The following is a 13,062-nucleotide window of genomic DNA, read 5'->3' as shown; positions in this document are numbered from 1 at the left end:
CCACCTCTCTAGCAATTAAAGAAGTACAAATAGAAGCAACTTCAAGGCATCATAATCTGCTTATTAAATTATCAACAATAAAAAAAATCAATAAATAGAAATTGTAAAATGCTACCCTTGGCAAGGCTGTGAGGAAACATGTGTTTCTGGAAACAGTATAAATTGGTTTAGTCTTCCTAGAGGGCAATCTAGAAAAATGTGACAAGAGTATGTGTTTCTGGGTTTAGTCTTACTAGAGGACAATCTGGAAATATGTGTTCATATTATTTGGCCTAGAATACCCCCAAGGAAATAACCTAAAAGGGAAAAAATAATTTATTTAAAGATGTTCATAGTAGTGCTTATTATAACCATGGAAAGAGTTTACCAATCTAATATATCATCATCTTGGAACAAAATAGAATAGCCACTAACAGTGACAGGTATACAAATGTTAGGTCTTTCCCAGAAATGAGTGGCTGTAATATTAACAAAAAATAAATAATAAATATGTCCTGGCGCGGTGGCTCACCCCTGTAATCCCAGCACTTTGGGAGGCCGAGGCGGGCGGATCACAAGGTTAGGAGATCCAGACCATTCTGGCTAACATGGTGAAACCCCGTCTCTACTAAAAATACAAAAAATTAGCCGGGTGTGGTGGCGGGTGCCTGTAGTCCCAGCTATCGGGAGGCTGAGGCGGGAGAATGGCGTGAACCTTAGAGGCGGAGCTTGCAGTGAGCCGAGATGGCGCCACTGCACTCCAGCCTGGGTGAGAGAGCGAGACTCCATCTCAAAATAATAATAATAATAATAATAATAAATATGAAACCACATGTTGAATCTGATAGTAGCCATACACAAAGAAAATTCAGGAAGGAATCTGGTAAAATGTAAATAGCTGGATATGAATGTACATGGTGTTCTTCAGGTACATGTCAAGTTGTTGGAATTTATAAATAAAAAGAAAATCTGAAGAAGAGGCGGCCCATGTTGGTTTGATATAGGCCCGAGAAGTTAAAGATCAAGGGCTTTGTAAAAAATTCCCCTACCAATGACAGACAATGTTACTTACCAGACATGCTTAATCTCACTGCTAGCTAGAATTTGGTTTGCTGGAATTCTCCATCCACTAGCACTTTTGCTTACTTAAATCCACGAGAACTTTGACATCACCAGACCTCTACGAATCTCCAAATTTGTCACCACCACTACAACATAGTACCCCCTCGCACACACCCCCACCAATAAAAATGTTATTTTCTGCCTCAGAAGCATCCCTTTCTTAAGGCTTTTCCATTTCCCTTCATTTCTATCACTAGCACTAGTTTGCATTTCAGTGCCATTATTCACAAAGAAGCACATTTTCTCTCTACCACAGTGACTGCATATGTATGTATTACTTGACAACAAATATAGATTGGGGTCACTGGAGAGAAGGAGCTAAGCTTCACCTGGGACAGCCCCAATAAAGCAAGGACTTCTCTGATTTCTTCACGGTACACTTTGCATCAGCCTCCTGAGGACTAGAGAAGGTTCAGGGCAAGTACTGCCACTTGCGTTTGTTGTTGCCAAGCTAATTGTTCATTACTGGAATTTCTGTGGACCCAGGGGCAAGCAGGGGTGGCAGCAACAAGCTCTCTGGGTCCTTCTCCCCTCCCAGTATATCCTCCTTGTGTCTTACTTCCTGGATCTTGCAAATATTTCCTTCAGCAATAACCTGGGAGTGTCTGTTTCTCTTGGAGCAGTCTTAACACGGCTGCTGAGGGAAGGGAAAGGCGAGAGGCTTTGGACCTGTGTGCTGTTGCTACTGAGATTCTGGAATGCCAAGTTATTGTGGTGAGCTTAAAAATAAAGTTTCCAAACAAGAAACTTCAAAAGGGCGGAGGAAGAGGTAGGAGGAGATTTTTCAATCTCTGCAAATACTGGTTTTCATTTTCAATTCCTATTAGGCAAAAAAAATATATATTTTAACAAAAAGGCAAAATCTGTTCTTCAGAAGAAAAGGCAACCCATGGAAGAGGAAAAGAGATGAACAACCCTCGTCTTGGCAGGCAATTTGCTTTTGTTTTTGAGATATAGTCTCCTTGCTGATGTCAACAAAGCCCTTTCTCATAGTTTGCTTTCATGCTTCCTCTCCTTTCCTCAGCGAGGAGCTAAAGCCTTCATGGGCGCCTGAGGATGAATGTAGTGCAAGTACCTTTTGCTCTACCCCAGGAGTCCTTGCTTCCCTGCGATTCTCTCTCAGAGACAGACAAGGCAGTTCTGGACACTGCGCTTTTTACTAGCTGGGAAAATGATTTATCCTTTTTAAGCCTCAGGAGTCTCATCTGCAAACTGATAATAATGGTTGTTGTGAAGATTAATGGAAATACATACATGAAAGTACCTAACACGGGGCCCAACACTTAGCAAGAAGTAAGAAACCAGAGTAGTCGGCTGGGTATGGTGGCTCATGCCTGTAATCCCAACACTTTGGGAGGCCAGGTGGATAGATCACTTGAGGTCAGGAGTTTGAGACCAACCTGGCCAACATAGCAAAAACCAGTTTCTACTAAAAATACAAAAAATAGCCGGGCATGGTGGCACAGGGGAGGCTGAGGCATGAGAATCACTTGAACCTGGGAGGCGGAGGTTGCAGTCAGCCAAGATGGTACCACTGCACTCCAGACTAGGCAAGATACTGTCTCAGAAAAAAAAAAAAAAAAAAAAAAAAAGGAAAGAAACCAAGTAGTTCCTTTTCCTTAATGAAGCTCCTTGCCCTCCACTCCAAGGAAAGAATCCTTACTTGGTCTCAAAGCAGAGTTGCAAATTTCTGTACATTTAGGAGGCCTGATCCCCTTGAAAATAGAGGCCAACCAATATCCTTGGCTTGAGGCTGACACCCTTCAGTGGAAGCCTCCCTTTCACCATCACCATTTTGCTTCAATTGTTAAAGCCAGGAAGACAGGAGCAATATCAGTTTTGCTCCCCTTTGATCTGGTCATCTTGCACAGTGTAATATTCAGCAAGGATTTGTTGAAGGAATGACTAATACGCACATTGGCCCAGATGATCCCATTAAGGGTAGCCCTTCCCCTTCTGGAGTTGGTCTCCTTCTGCCTGCTCGAAGTAAGTGACTCTGCAAGTCTCAGGTTGCCCCAACACAGGGCAGGTGAGTGGGAGAGCAGTGCTTTTAAAATGAGGGCTGACACAGAGAATAGCAATTCCCAAGTTGCCTTGTGCCCAGTACCTCCAGATAGGGCCACAGTTCCATGACTTGGGGCACCAGATGTCCCTAGAAGGGCATGTTCTTTTCTTCCAACTGTTTCTGGAGTTTATTACCGGGGTGGGGTGGGTGGGAGGGATTTTTTAAGGCTAACACACATAGTTAGTACTTAAACAAGACACCTTTGAATATCCAGTCCTTTTGATTGTCACACTGCTCTTAAGCCTAAACTTGCCTTTTATTATATCTGCCTTTTTAGTAGATAAGAAAAGTGAGTGAATGAGTCCAGGCTGAAAATCCTTAGTAAACTAGGGCCTCCTGGCTAGTCAGCCATGTGGTTGGGCTGAGACTTGAGGTCTCCTGGTTTCTTGGCTATTGAGCAGGGTTGGACATTCATCAGGGAGTGCAGTCCAATTCTTTTGATGGGAACAAGGAGCAGGGCTGAAGCATATAGCTGTGAAGGCAACTTTCCATGTTCCTAGCATCATTTCTAGGTCCTTTTTACATAGTTCATCCTCATGACTGCTTATTTGTAAGATAGGTATTTTGTTGAAAGTGAGGTAAGTGAAATACCTTGCTCAAGGTTATACAGCTTTTGAGTTATAGAGCCAGATTTTTAAATTTTATTGAAATTCAGACCCAAGTCTTTCTAACACTGTGTTCTTTTCTATTGCCTGTCCTGTGCCCTGGTTAGGGAAGAAGAAAATGTGGTAAATTTGATTGTTATCATGGAGCAGGGTTGTTTTCATCACAGCTGCAATACATTAGCCCAACTGTTGCCTTTGAGGATATTGCTGCATTTCATAAAATCTAGATTGGAGATGAAGGTCGGGAGAGAGGCAGGAACAGGAGATAGAAATGGGCAACCAAGTGTGTGTGGTGAGGGGTGAGGGACAGAATGTATAGTTTGGAAACCAACCTAATTGGAACAAATAACTGCCCCCAAATCATAGCACTCCCAACCCTTTTACTCTGAACCTTTGTTTCCATGATATGGTCCCTGAACCACCTGTGTTAGAATCCTTTAGGTGAATTGCTTAAAATGCTGATTCCTGGAGCCCACCACAGAGGTATGAAATCCCAGTTTTAGGGTTGGGGCCTATGAATTTGCATTTTAAACAACTTCCTGGGTAATTCTGATGAGGAGCCACTTTGATTATGAGCTGTTTTCCCAGACTAGTGGTTTCCAATAAAAGTTGGATCATGTACCTTTCTCAGAAAGATTTTTTAAGCATGTACCCTCAGCATATGTTGGCAATATATTTATTAATTTCTTATATGTGCTAATGTCCTCATATTTATGCTTTGAAATGCAAGAAATAGAAAAAAACAAATATAAATGAAATTCTGTGAAGACAACTACCCTAGACTAAAAAATAAATGACCTGTCAAAAAAAAAAAAAAAAGGGTAGGTGGTTGGAATCCCATTTCAGGGAGAAGGAAAAAAGAATGGTAAGAGCCCAGTAGAGTGGAAACTTGACCTCATTTTTCTACAAACCCAGAACTCCTCCAGAATGAAGAAAAAGGGAACTGACCGTAAAGGTTTCAAAGTGAATATCAATAACCCATTAATCCTTAATCTTTGGATACCAAAAAGTGAAAAAATGATTGGACAAGGCTGAAGGGCATTGGCCAGGCACCCAGTTGAAGTAGAAAGCAGCATTTTATGAAAGCACCTACATGAGACAAGCACCTCATCTTTTGAGATGTGCAGCTAAGGACAGCATTGACAAGGCACCAGCTTTGATCAAAGCAGCAAAGCTCCATGCAGCTCATGAAGTGTGGTGCTCTTTAAGCACCGTAGGGTAAATCAGCCCAGTAATAGAATTAGGAAGTTTGATAAGGATGAGCAAAACAAATAATTTCCATTAGCTTGCGCTACCCCCAAAGAAATATGCAATTTAGGTAAAAACAACAGACGTGCTATGCAAACACAGCCTCGAGATAAATCCCAGCCCGCTCCCCCTCCCTCCACCACACAAAAACCCCAATCAGATTCTGGAGCAATTGGACAGCTGCTGACTGCTTTACCTGCTCTGCTACTCATTGTTCCCATTGCCTGGCAACCTGGGCTGCGAGATTACAGTAAAAGAGATCTAACTTTTCTTCTTTTCCATAGTCACACAAACCTGCATTTATTTCACACTGAAGAAATACGTACTGAGCACCCACTGTGTGCCAGGCACTGTGCTGGATACTGGTGATATAGTGGTGAATTTTACATGGCCTTCACCCTCAATATGGTTATGTGGAAGGGGCAGACAAGTAAGGAGTAGTGTGCTAGGAAAATTAATGGGTGCTGTTAGAGGAGAGTCTGGGCACCTATCCCATCCTTTGGGGGAATCAGGGAAGGCTTCCTGAAGGAAATGATATCTCAGTGGAAATCTGAAAGTAAGTCAGATAAAGACGGGGAAAGAGAGGATAAAGAGGAAACAGAGCATGTAAAGGCAAAAAGAAGTGTGGGAGGTGTAGGAAAGGCAGAATTTTAAGGAACCTTACAAATCCTAGTAAGGGGTCTGTATTTTATGAATAATGTAGGCTTCAAGCAGAAAAATGTATGACAAAATCAAATTTCTGCTTTTTCTGTTTACTAATTTTTAATTGAAAAAGTAATAAATGCATTTAGTGTATACACACACACACACACACACACACACAATAAGAGAATCTCACCCCAAACCATCAGTACAACTCTTCTTCACAAGAGACATTACTGGCAGTTTGTTGTGTATCCTTCCAGAAAAGCAACATGTGTGTATGTGTATACATTCTTTTTTACAAAAATGGGAACATATTGCACATCTTTTCTATTCTACATCCTGCTTTTTTATTCTAGTGATTATTCTATGTTACACATAGATCTATTGCATCACCTTTAACAGCTACATAGTGTTCCATATATAGATATTCCCTATTTTATTTAACTAGTCCCATTGAAGGGCATTTAGATGGTTTCCAGTCTTTTGTGATTACGTACAAATCTACAGTGAATATCCTTATGGATGTCTCTTTGTGTTCTTGTTGGAATGTGTCTGTAGGATAAATCCCTAGAAGTAGAACTACTGGGTCAAAGGATATGCACATTTTACCTTCTTTGCCTTCCAAATTGCCCTCCCTAGGAGTTATGCTAATTTCAACTCCCACCAACAGCGTATAAGATCACCTGTTTCCTTATATCCTCATTAATTCTTTAACTTTTTTATTTAAAAAGTTTCATTATTGTTTGGATTTGCATTTTTTAAATTTTAAGTGAGATCGAACACCTTTTGGTAAATTGGTAAGTCATTTGTATTTTTCTGTGAACTATACCTTTTTTTCCCTATGGAGTTATTGGTCCCTTTTATTGATTGGTAAGCATACTTCACATATTAAGGATATTTAGTCTTAGTTGTATATGTTACAAATATTTTTCCCAGTATATCTTCACTTTTAGACTTTATGGTGTTTTTTCTGGACATAATTTTTTAAGTTTTAGGAAGTCAAATTTATCAACTTTCCCTTATTACTTTTATGTTTTGTGTCTTACTTAGAAAGAACTTGTCCTGCCAAGATTATTTTATAGTTTTTTAAATGTTTTCTTCTAGTACTTTTATGGTATTATTTTGACAGTTGAGTCTTGATACATCTAAACTTCATTTCAGTGTAACAAGTGATATGATGATTCAGCTTTATTTTTGTCTCAATGGCTATCCAGTTGTTCTAAAACTATGTATTGAATAATTCATCCTTCCCCTACTATTTGAAATGCTTCATCACAAGCTAACTTCCCTTATGCATTTGAGTTGACTTCAGTGTTCTAGTGTTCTCTGTTTTATGCCATGGATCTACCTTTCTGTTTGTGAGACTGCCTTATTTACTGCTGACTTTAGAAATTATTTCAGTAATTGGTAGGGCTGGTCTTCCCTCTTTCATTACTCTACTTTTTCCATACTGTTCATAATAATTCCTACGATTTTATTTTTCCCATGTGAAATTTACAATAATGTTCCAAAATGCAATCTGTTGACAATTTTATTGAGTTTCTATTAATTTTATAGATTCACTTAGAGTTGGCATCTTAACAATGTTGAGTCATCGTCACTAGGAAATTGTGAGTCCTTTCATTTATGTGCATCTAGTTTTATGTTTCTCAATAAGTTTTAAAGTTTTTGCGTATAGATCCTGCATATATCTTGTTAGGTTTATTTCTACGCATCTTATCTTTATACTTGCTGCAGTAAATGTGATTTTCCCCTCTATTATATATTCTAACTAATTGTTGCATCTATATAGAAAAGATGATTTCTATATATGAATTTTGTACCCTGACGCCTTACTGAATTTTCCTGTTGTTGGTATTCATTTTTAAATCGTTTATGATGAGGCTGCGCTCAGGGGTGCATGCCCGTAATCCTAGCACTTTGCAAGGCCGAAGTGGGTGGATTGCTTAAGGCCAGGAGTTTGAGACCAGCCTGGGCAACATGACAAAACCTGTCTCTACTAAAAATACAAAAATTAGCTGGGTATGGTGGTGCATGCCTATAGTCCTAGCTACTTGGGAGGCTGAGGCACGAGTATCGCTTGAACCAGGGAGGCAGAGGTTGTAGTGAGCGGAGATCATGCCACTGCACTCCAGCCTAGGTGACAGAACTGGACTCTGTCTCAAAAAAAAAGTTTCTGATGAATTTTCCAGATAAATAATTGTGTCATCTATACATAATGAGAAGATATCCCCTTCTTCCAATGTGTACATCTTTATTTTGTCAAATTGCACTATTGCTTTCAGAACAGTATTAAATATTAGTGGGGAAAGTGGGCACCTTTGCCGTGTTCTTGTTTTTAATAGGTATACCTCTAGTGTTTTGCCATTAAGCACAATATGGGCTTTTGACTTAAAAAAAAAAAAAAAAAAAAAAAAGTCTGATGATAATGATGGTATTATGGAAATAGACATCTTTTTCTGTTAGGTTTTTTTTTTTAATCTGGAAATGATGTTGAATTGCTATCAAATACATTTTAGCATTAGGGAAATTGTTATGTACCTTTTATCCTTTGATTTATTAATGTTGTCAATTATATCAGTAGATTTTTTATTACTGAACCAGTCTTACATTTCTAGGATGAACCCCACTTGATCATGGTGTATTATATTTCTTAACATCCTCTTAGATTCTGTTCGCTAATATTTTATTTAAGATTTTTGCATCTGTATTCTCAGATGAGATTGGTCTCTAGTTTGCTTTTCTGTTCTGTTTGCTGGGTTTTAGTATCAATATAATGCAAGAATCTTTTCTTCTCTCTCTATTCTCTAGATTTCCAGATTCTAGAAAGTGTAAATAACATTGGTTTGATTTTTTTTCCTTGAAGGTTGGTAGAATTAACACAACACTATGTGATTGTGCTATTTTTTTGGTCAAATTTATACTTTTTTTCCCTATGGTAACTGGTGGGTTTATATATTCTCATTTTTCTGCAATCAGTTTTGGTAATATTTGTTTTGTAGAGAAATACCTTAAGTTTTCAAATTTGTTTTATGGGATGCAACAAAGTATTTTCTTACCCTTTTCATTTACTCTGTAACTGTGGTTATTTCTTAATTTCTAATTTTGTGCATTTGGGTGTTTTTTAAATTAGATTAGCAAGTGATTAACCTGTTTCATTGTTTTTTATTTTCTTTTCAGGAATTGGTTTTGGCTTTAATTATTCTATCATTTGTTTTCTAGTATATTAATTTCTGCCATTAGTTTTATTATCTTTCTGCTTTGTTTTAGGTTTATTTTTATGATTCTTTTCTTCTTTTGTTAAATGCTTAATTCATGTATTTTAATTCGTTCTTACATACTAATATAAGTATTTAAGGCTACAAGTTTCTCTTTTTCTTTTTTTTGAGACAGAGTCTCACTCTGTCAACCCGGCTGGAGCACTGGAGTACATTGGCATGATTTCAGTTCACTGCAGCCTCCGCCTCCCAGGCTCAAGCAATTCCCCTGCCTCAGCCTCCCGAGTAGCTGGGATTACAAGCGCATGCCACTACCTCTGGCTAATTTTTCTATTCTTAGTGGAGACAGGGTTTTATCATGTTGTGCAGCCTGGTCTGGAACTCCTGGCCTCAAGTGATCCGCCCACCTCAGCCTCCCAAAGTGCTGGGATTATAGGAGTGAGCTGTCACACCCGGTCTACAAGCTTTTCTTTAACTACTGCTTTAGTCAACCATATCCTCTAGCTTCTGATATTTCCCTTGTTGTCATTTTCTAGGTATTCAACAATTTCAGATTAGATTTTCTCTTTGACTAAAGTGGAAGAATTTTTTCCCTCTTTATTTTCTACATGGTAAAGATTTTAATTTTCATTTTGTTATTAATTTCTAGTGTTACCATATTGTCATTAGAAAATATGGTCTGTATTACTTCCATTTTCTGGCTCAGTATATAGCCAATTAAAAATATGCTCAATGGACCCTTGATTAAAAAAATATAGTCTGTTTCAGTATATGAAGAAATTTAGACTTTCTCATTATCTTAGTTTTTGACTGTCATGATCTGTCATCAGCTGAAACAGTCTCATATTTGTTTCTACTTGTTTTCTACCTTTGCATTTCCTGTAGATCTTGCTTTAAGAATTTTTATGCTATGTTTTTTGGTGCATAAAAGATCAGAGGAGGTAGATCTTCATCATGTGTTCTAGTTGTTAACATTATAGTGCCCATCTTTGTCTTATTTGTTGTATTTTGCCTTTAATTCAACTTATGTATTAAATGAGTATCATAATTTATTTTTTCTTTAATCTTGACCATAATTCCTTTGTTAAACATATTTATTGAACACCTACTCTGTGCCAGGCACCAGAAACCTATGAATGACACAGACAAGATCCTGCCCTCATGGAGCTTACATTTTAGTTAGAGATTGGAACAGAAAATAATCAAGTAAAAATAGGTATGTGATATGATATTAGGTGGGGATGAAGATGAATACTCAAAAAATGAAGTAGAATAAGGATAATTAAATATAAGTTGCCTCTATTTTTTATAAACTAGTCAGGAAAGCCTTCTCTGCCCGGTACACATTTGTCATTTTTTTTTTTTTTTTTGAGACGGAGTCTCGCTCTGTCGCCCAGGCTGGAGTGCAGTGGCCGGATCTTGGCTCACTGCAAGCTCCGCCTCCCGGGTTCACGCCATTCTCCTGCCTCAGCCTCCCCAGTAGCTGGGACTACAGGCGCCCGCCACCTCGCCCGGCTAGGTTTTTTGTATTTTTTAGTAGAGACGGGGTTTCACCTTGTTAGCCAGGATGGTCTCGATCTCCTGACCTCGTGATCCGCCCGTCTCGGCCTCCCAAAGTGCTGGGATTACAGGCTTGAGCCACCGCGCCCGGCCACATTTGTCATTTTTTTACTTTCCACTTGTCCATCACCTTTGTGTGTGTGTGTGTGTGTGTGAGAGAGACAGAGAGAGAGAATATGCCAGGTGGAACAGTTTGCACAAAAGGGATTGTTACAATCTTAATGATCTATAGGTTTGCAAAGGCCCAAATAAGAAAATAGTGGGTATGTCTGGATATGAATTTCTGGTCCACATGAGTGGTGAGCTGACCAGAATGGGGGTGGGATAAGAGGAGAATCAAGGACATTTTGCCTTCCATTCTGTCTGAGTTTGGCTATCATTATGTGTATTCTTATTTTTTAAAGAAATATTTCCAGTCTTCATCATGATTATTGAATGGATATTCTGTATGATGATTTAATTGAACCCCTGGAATTTCCTGTCACTGGGCAGGACTTAGCATGATGCTGATTGCTCACAGGCTACAGCAGGAAACCAGATCCGGTGGCTTAGAGGGCTTAACTCTTTATACTCTGAGACTAAAGAGATGTCTTTTAACTTTAGTCAGTCTTTATTATACAGAAGTTTGAATTTTTATGTATATTCCAATAAACCTGGACTTATTTGGAGATTTTCTTCTATTGCTTATGAGAATCTTATTTCACCTCATAATGATAGTCTTTTTAATTTTCTGATAGTTTTTCTTATGTTATATATGTGCATAATATATACACATATAACATATATAATATATTAAAATTATATATACACACACACATATACACACACACACACACATATCCATGACTCTTGACCTGGAATTTATTTTGGTATATAATATATGATGCAGCTCCAAAAAGCACTGCTTTGCAGTTATCTCAAAAAGATTTATTAAGTAATATTTCTTTATCTCCTTTTTGGGGGAAGATTATGTATATGACATTTTTATAGGTAGTCTGCTTTGTTTCTGAATTTTCTATTCTGTTTTGTTGATCAATAACACACTGTTTTAATTACAATTATTTTATAATATACTTTATCCCTTACTTACACCCTCCCCCATTTCTTCTGTAGCAGAATACTCTTTAATATTATATCCTGCTTTCATTACAAGTTAATTTTCTAAAAATTCTGTAGTCAAATGTAGTTTAAAAATTCCTATTGAGAATTCTGATTGGAATTGCATTAGAAGGAGTTTTTTTTGTTGTTGTTGTTGTTTGAGACAAGATCTTACTCTCTCACCCCAGCTGGAGTACAGTGGTGCAATGATGGCTCACTGTAGCCTCAACCTCCCAGGCTCAAGCTGTCTTCCCATCTCAGCCTCCCGTGTAGCTGGGACTAAAGGCACACACCATCATGCCCAGCTAATTACAAGAAAAAAAAAATTAGAGACAGGGTCTTGCTATGTTGCCCAGGCCAGTCTTGAACTCCTAGACACAAGTGATCCACCCACCTCAGCCTCTCAAAGTGCTGGGATTACAGGCATAAGCCACTGTGTCTGGCCAGAAGGAGATATTTTAAATCCAAAATAGCAGATAACCATGAATGACCTGTTTGGTGTTTTTTGTTACAAGTATAAAAATATAGAAAGTATATATATCTAATTCATAATACAGGTTGCATCTAGAGAGACAGTAGGGGAATGGAAGTGGAGAGTTATGTGAAGGGTTTTATTTCTTATTTCTTAAGAAAAATTCATGAAACACAAATGGCAAGGTGTTCAAACTTACTAAGTCTGGGTGATAGGTAGGAACATGGGTATTATAGCAATCAATCTCTGTACATTTCTAAATATTCGATTCTTTTTTTTTTTTTTTTTTTTTTTTGAGACGGAGTCTCGCTCTGTTGCCCAGGCTGGAGTGCAGTGGCGCGATCTCAGCTCACTGCAAGCTCCACCTCCCGGGTTCACGCCATTCTCCTGCCTCAGCTTCCCGAGTAGCTGGGACTACAGGTGCCCGCCACCACGCCCAGCTAATTTGTTTTTTGTACTTTTAGTAGAGATGGGGTTTCACCTTGTTAGCCATGATGGTCTCGATCTCCTGACCTAGTGATTCGCCCACCTCAGCCTCCCAAAGTGCTGGGATTACAGGGGCGAGCCACCACACCCGGCCAAATATTCGAAATTTTTATAATGAAAAACAAACAAAAACAATAGATGAGGCAGGATAACCAGGCTTGTACACCCCAGGAAACAGCATATGCAATCTGACTCATAAACAGACTGGGGTAGTGTGTGTGTATCCAGACTTTGGAGCTAAACTCTTCAAGTTCAGATCCAAGCTCTACCACGTACTAGCTTTATGACCCCAGGTAAGTTACTTAAATGCTCTATGCCTCAGTTTCCCCAACTGTAAATCAGTGCAATAGTAATAGCTACCTCCTAGGGTTATTGTAAGGATTAGATAAGTGAAGACATGGAAAACACTTAAACAGTGCCTAGTATTTAGTATATGCTCAGTAAGTGTTAGCTATCATTATTATATTATTATTATTATTATTATTATTATTACATTTACTACACATACTACATTGTTTTGTGGACATTTTAAATTTTATATAAATGTTGTCATCCAAACTATGG

At 38.5% G+C, this 13,062-nt stretch overlaps 1 protein-coding gene across 6 annotated transcripts in view; it reads left to right on the top strand.

The window, feature by feature from the left end:
* SHROOM4 (shroom family member 4) overlaps positions 1–13,062 on the top strand; it is a 289,985-nt gene that overhangs the window by 207,545 nt on the left and 69,378 nt on the right. The window lies entirely within an intron of this gene.

Source organism: Rhinopithecus roxellana, chromosome 7 (genome assembly GCF_007565055.1).
Source record: "Rhinopithecus roxellana isolate Shanxi Qingling chromosome 7, ASM756505v1, whole genome shotgun sequence".
In the NCBI taxonomy this organism is placed as follows: Eukaryota; Metazoa; Chordata; class Mammalia; order Primates; family Cercopithecidae; genus Rhinopithecus; species Rhinopithecus roxellana.
The sequence above is the reverse complement of the archived record's forward strand: the minus strand, read 5'-3'. Positions and strand labels throughout refer to the sequence as shown.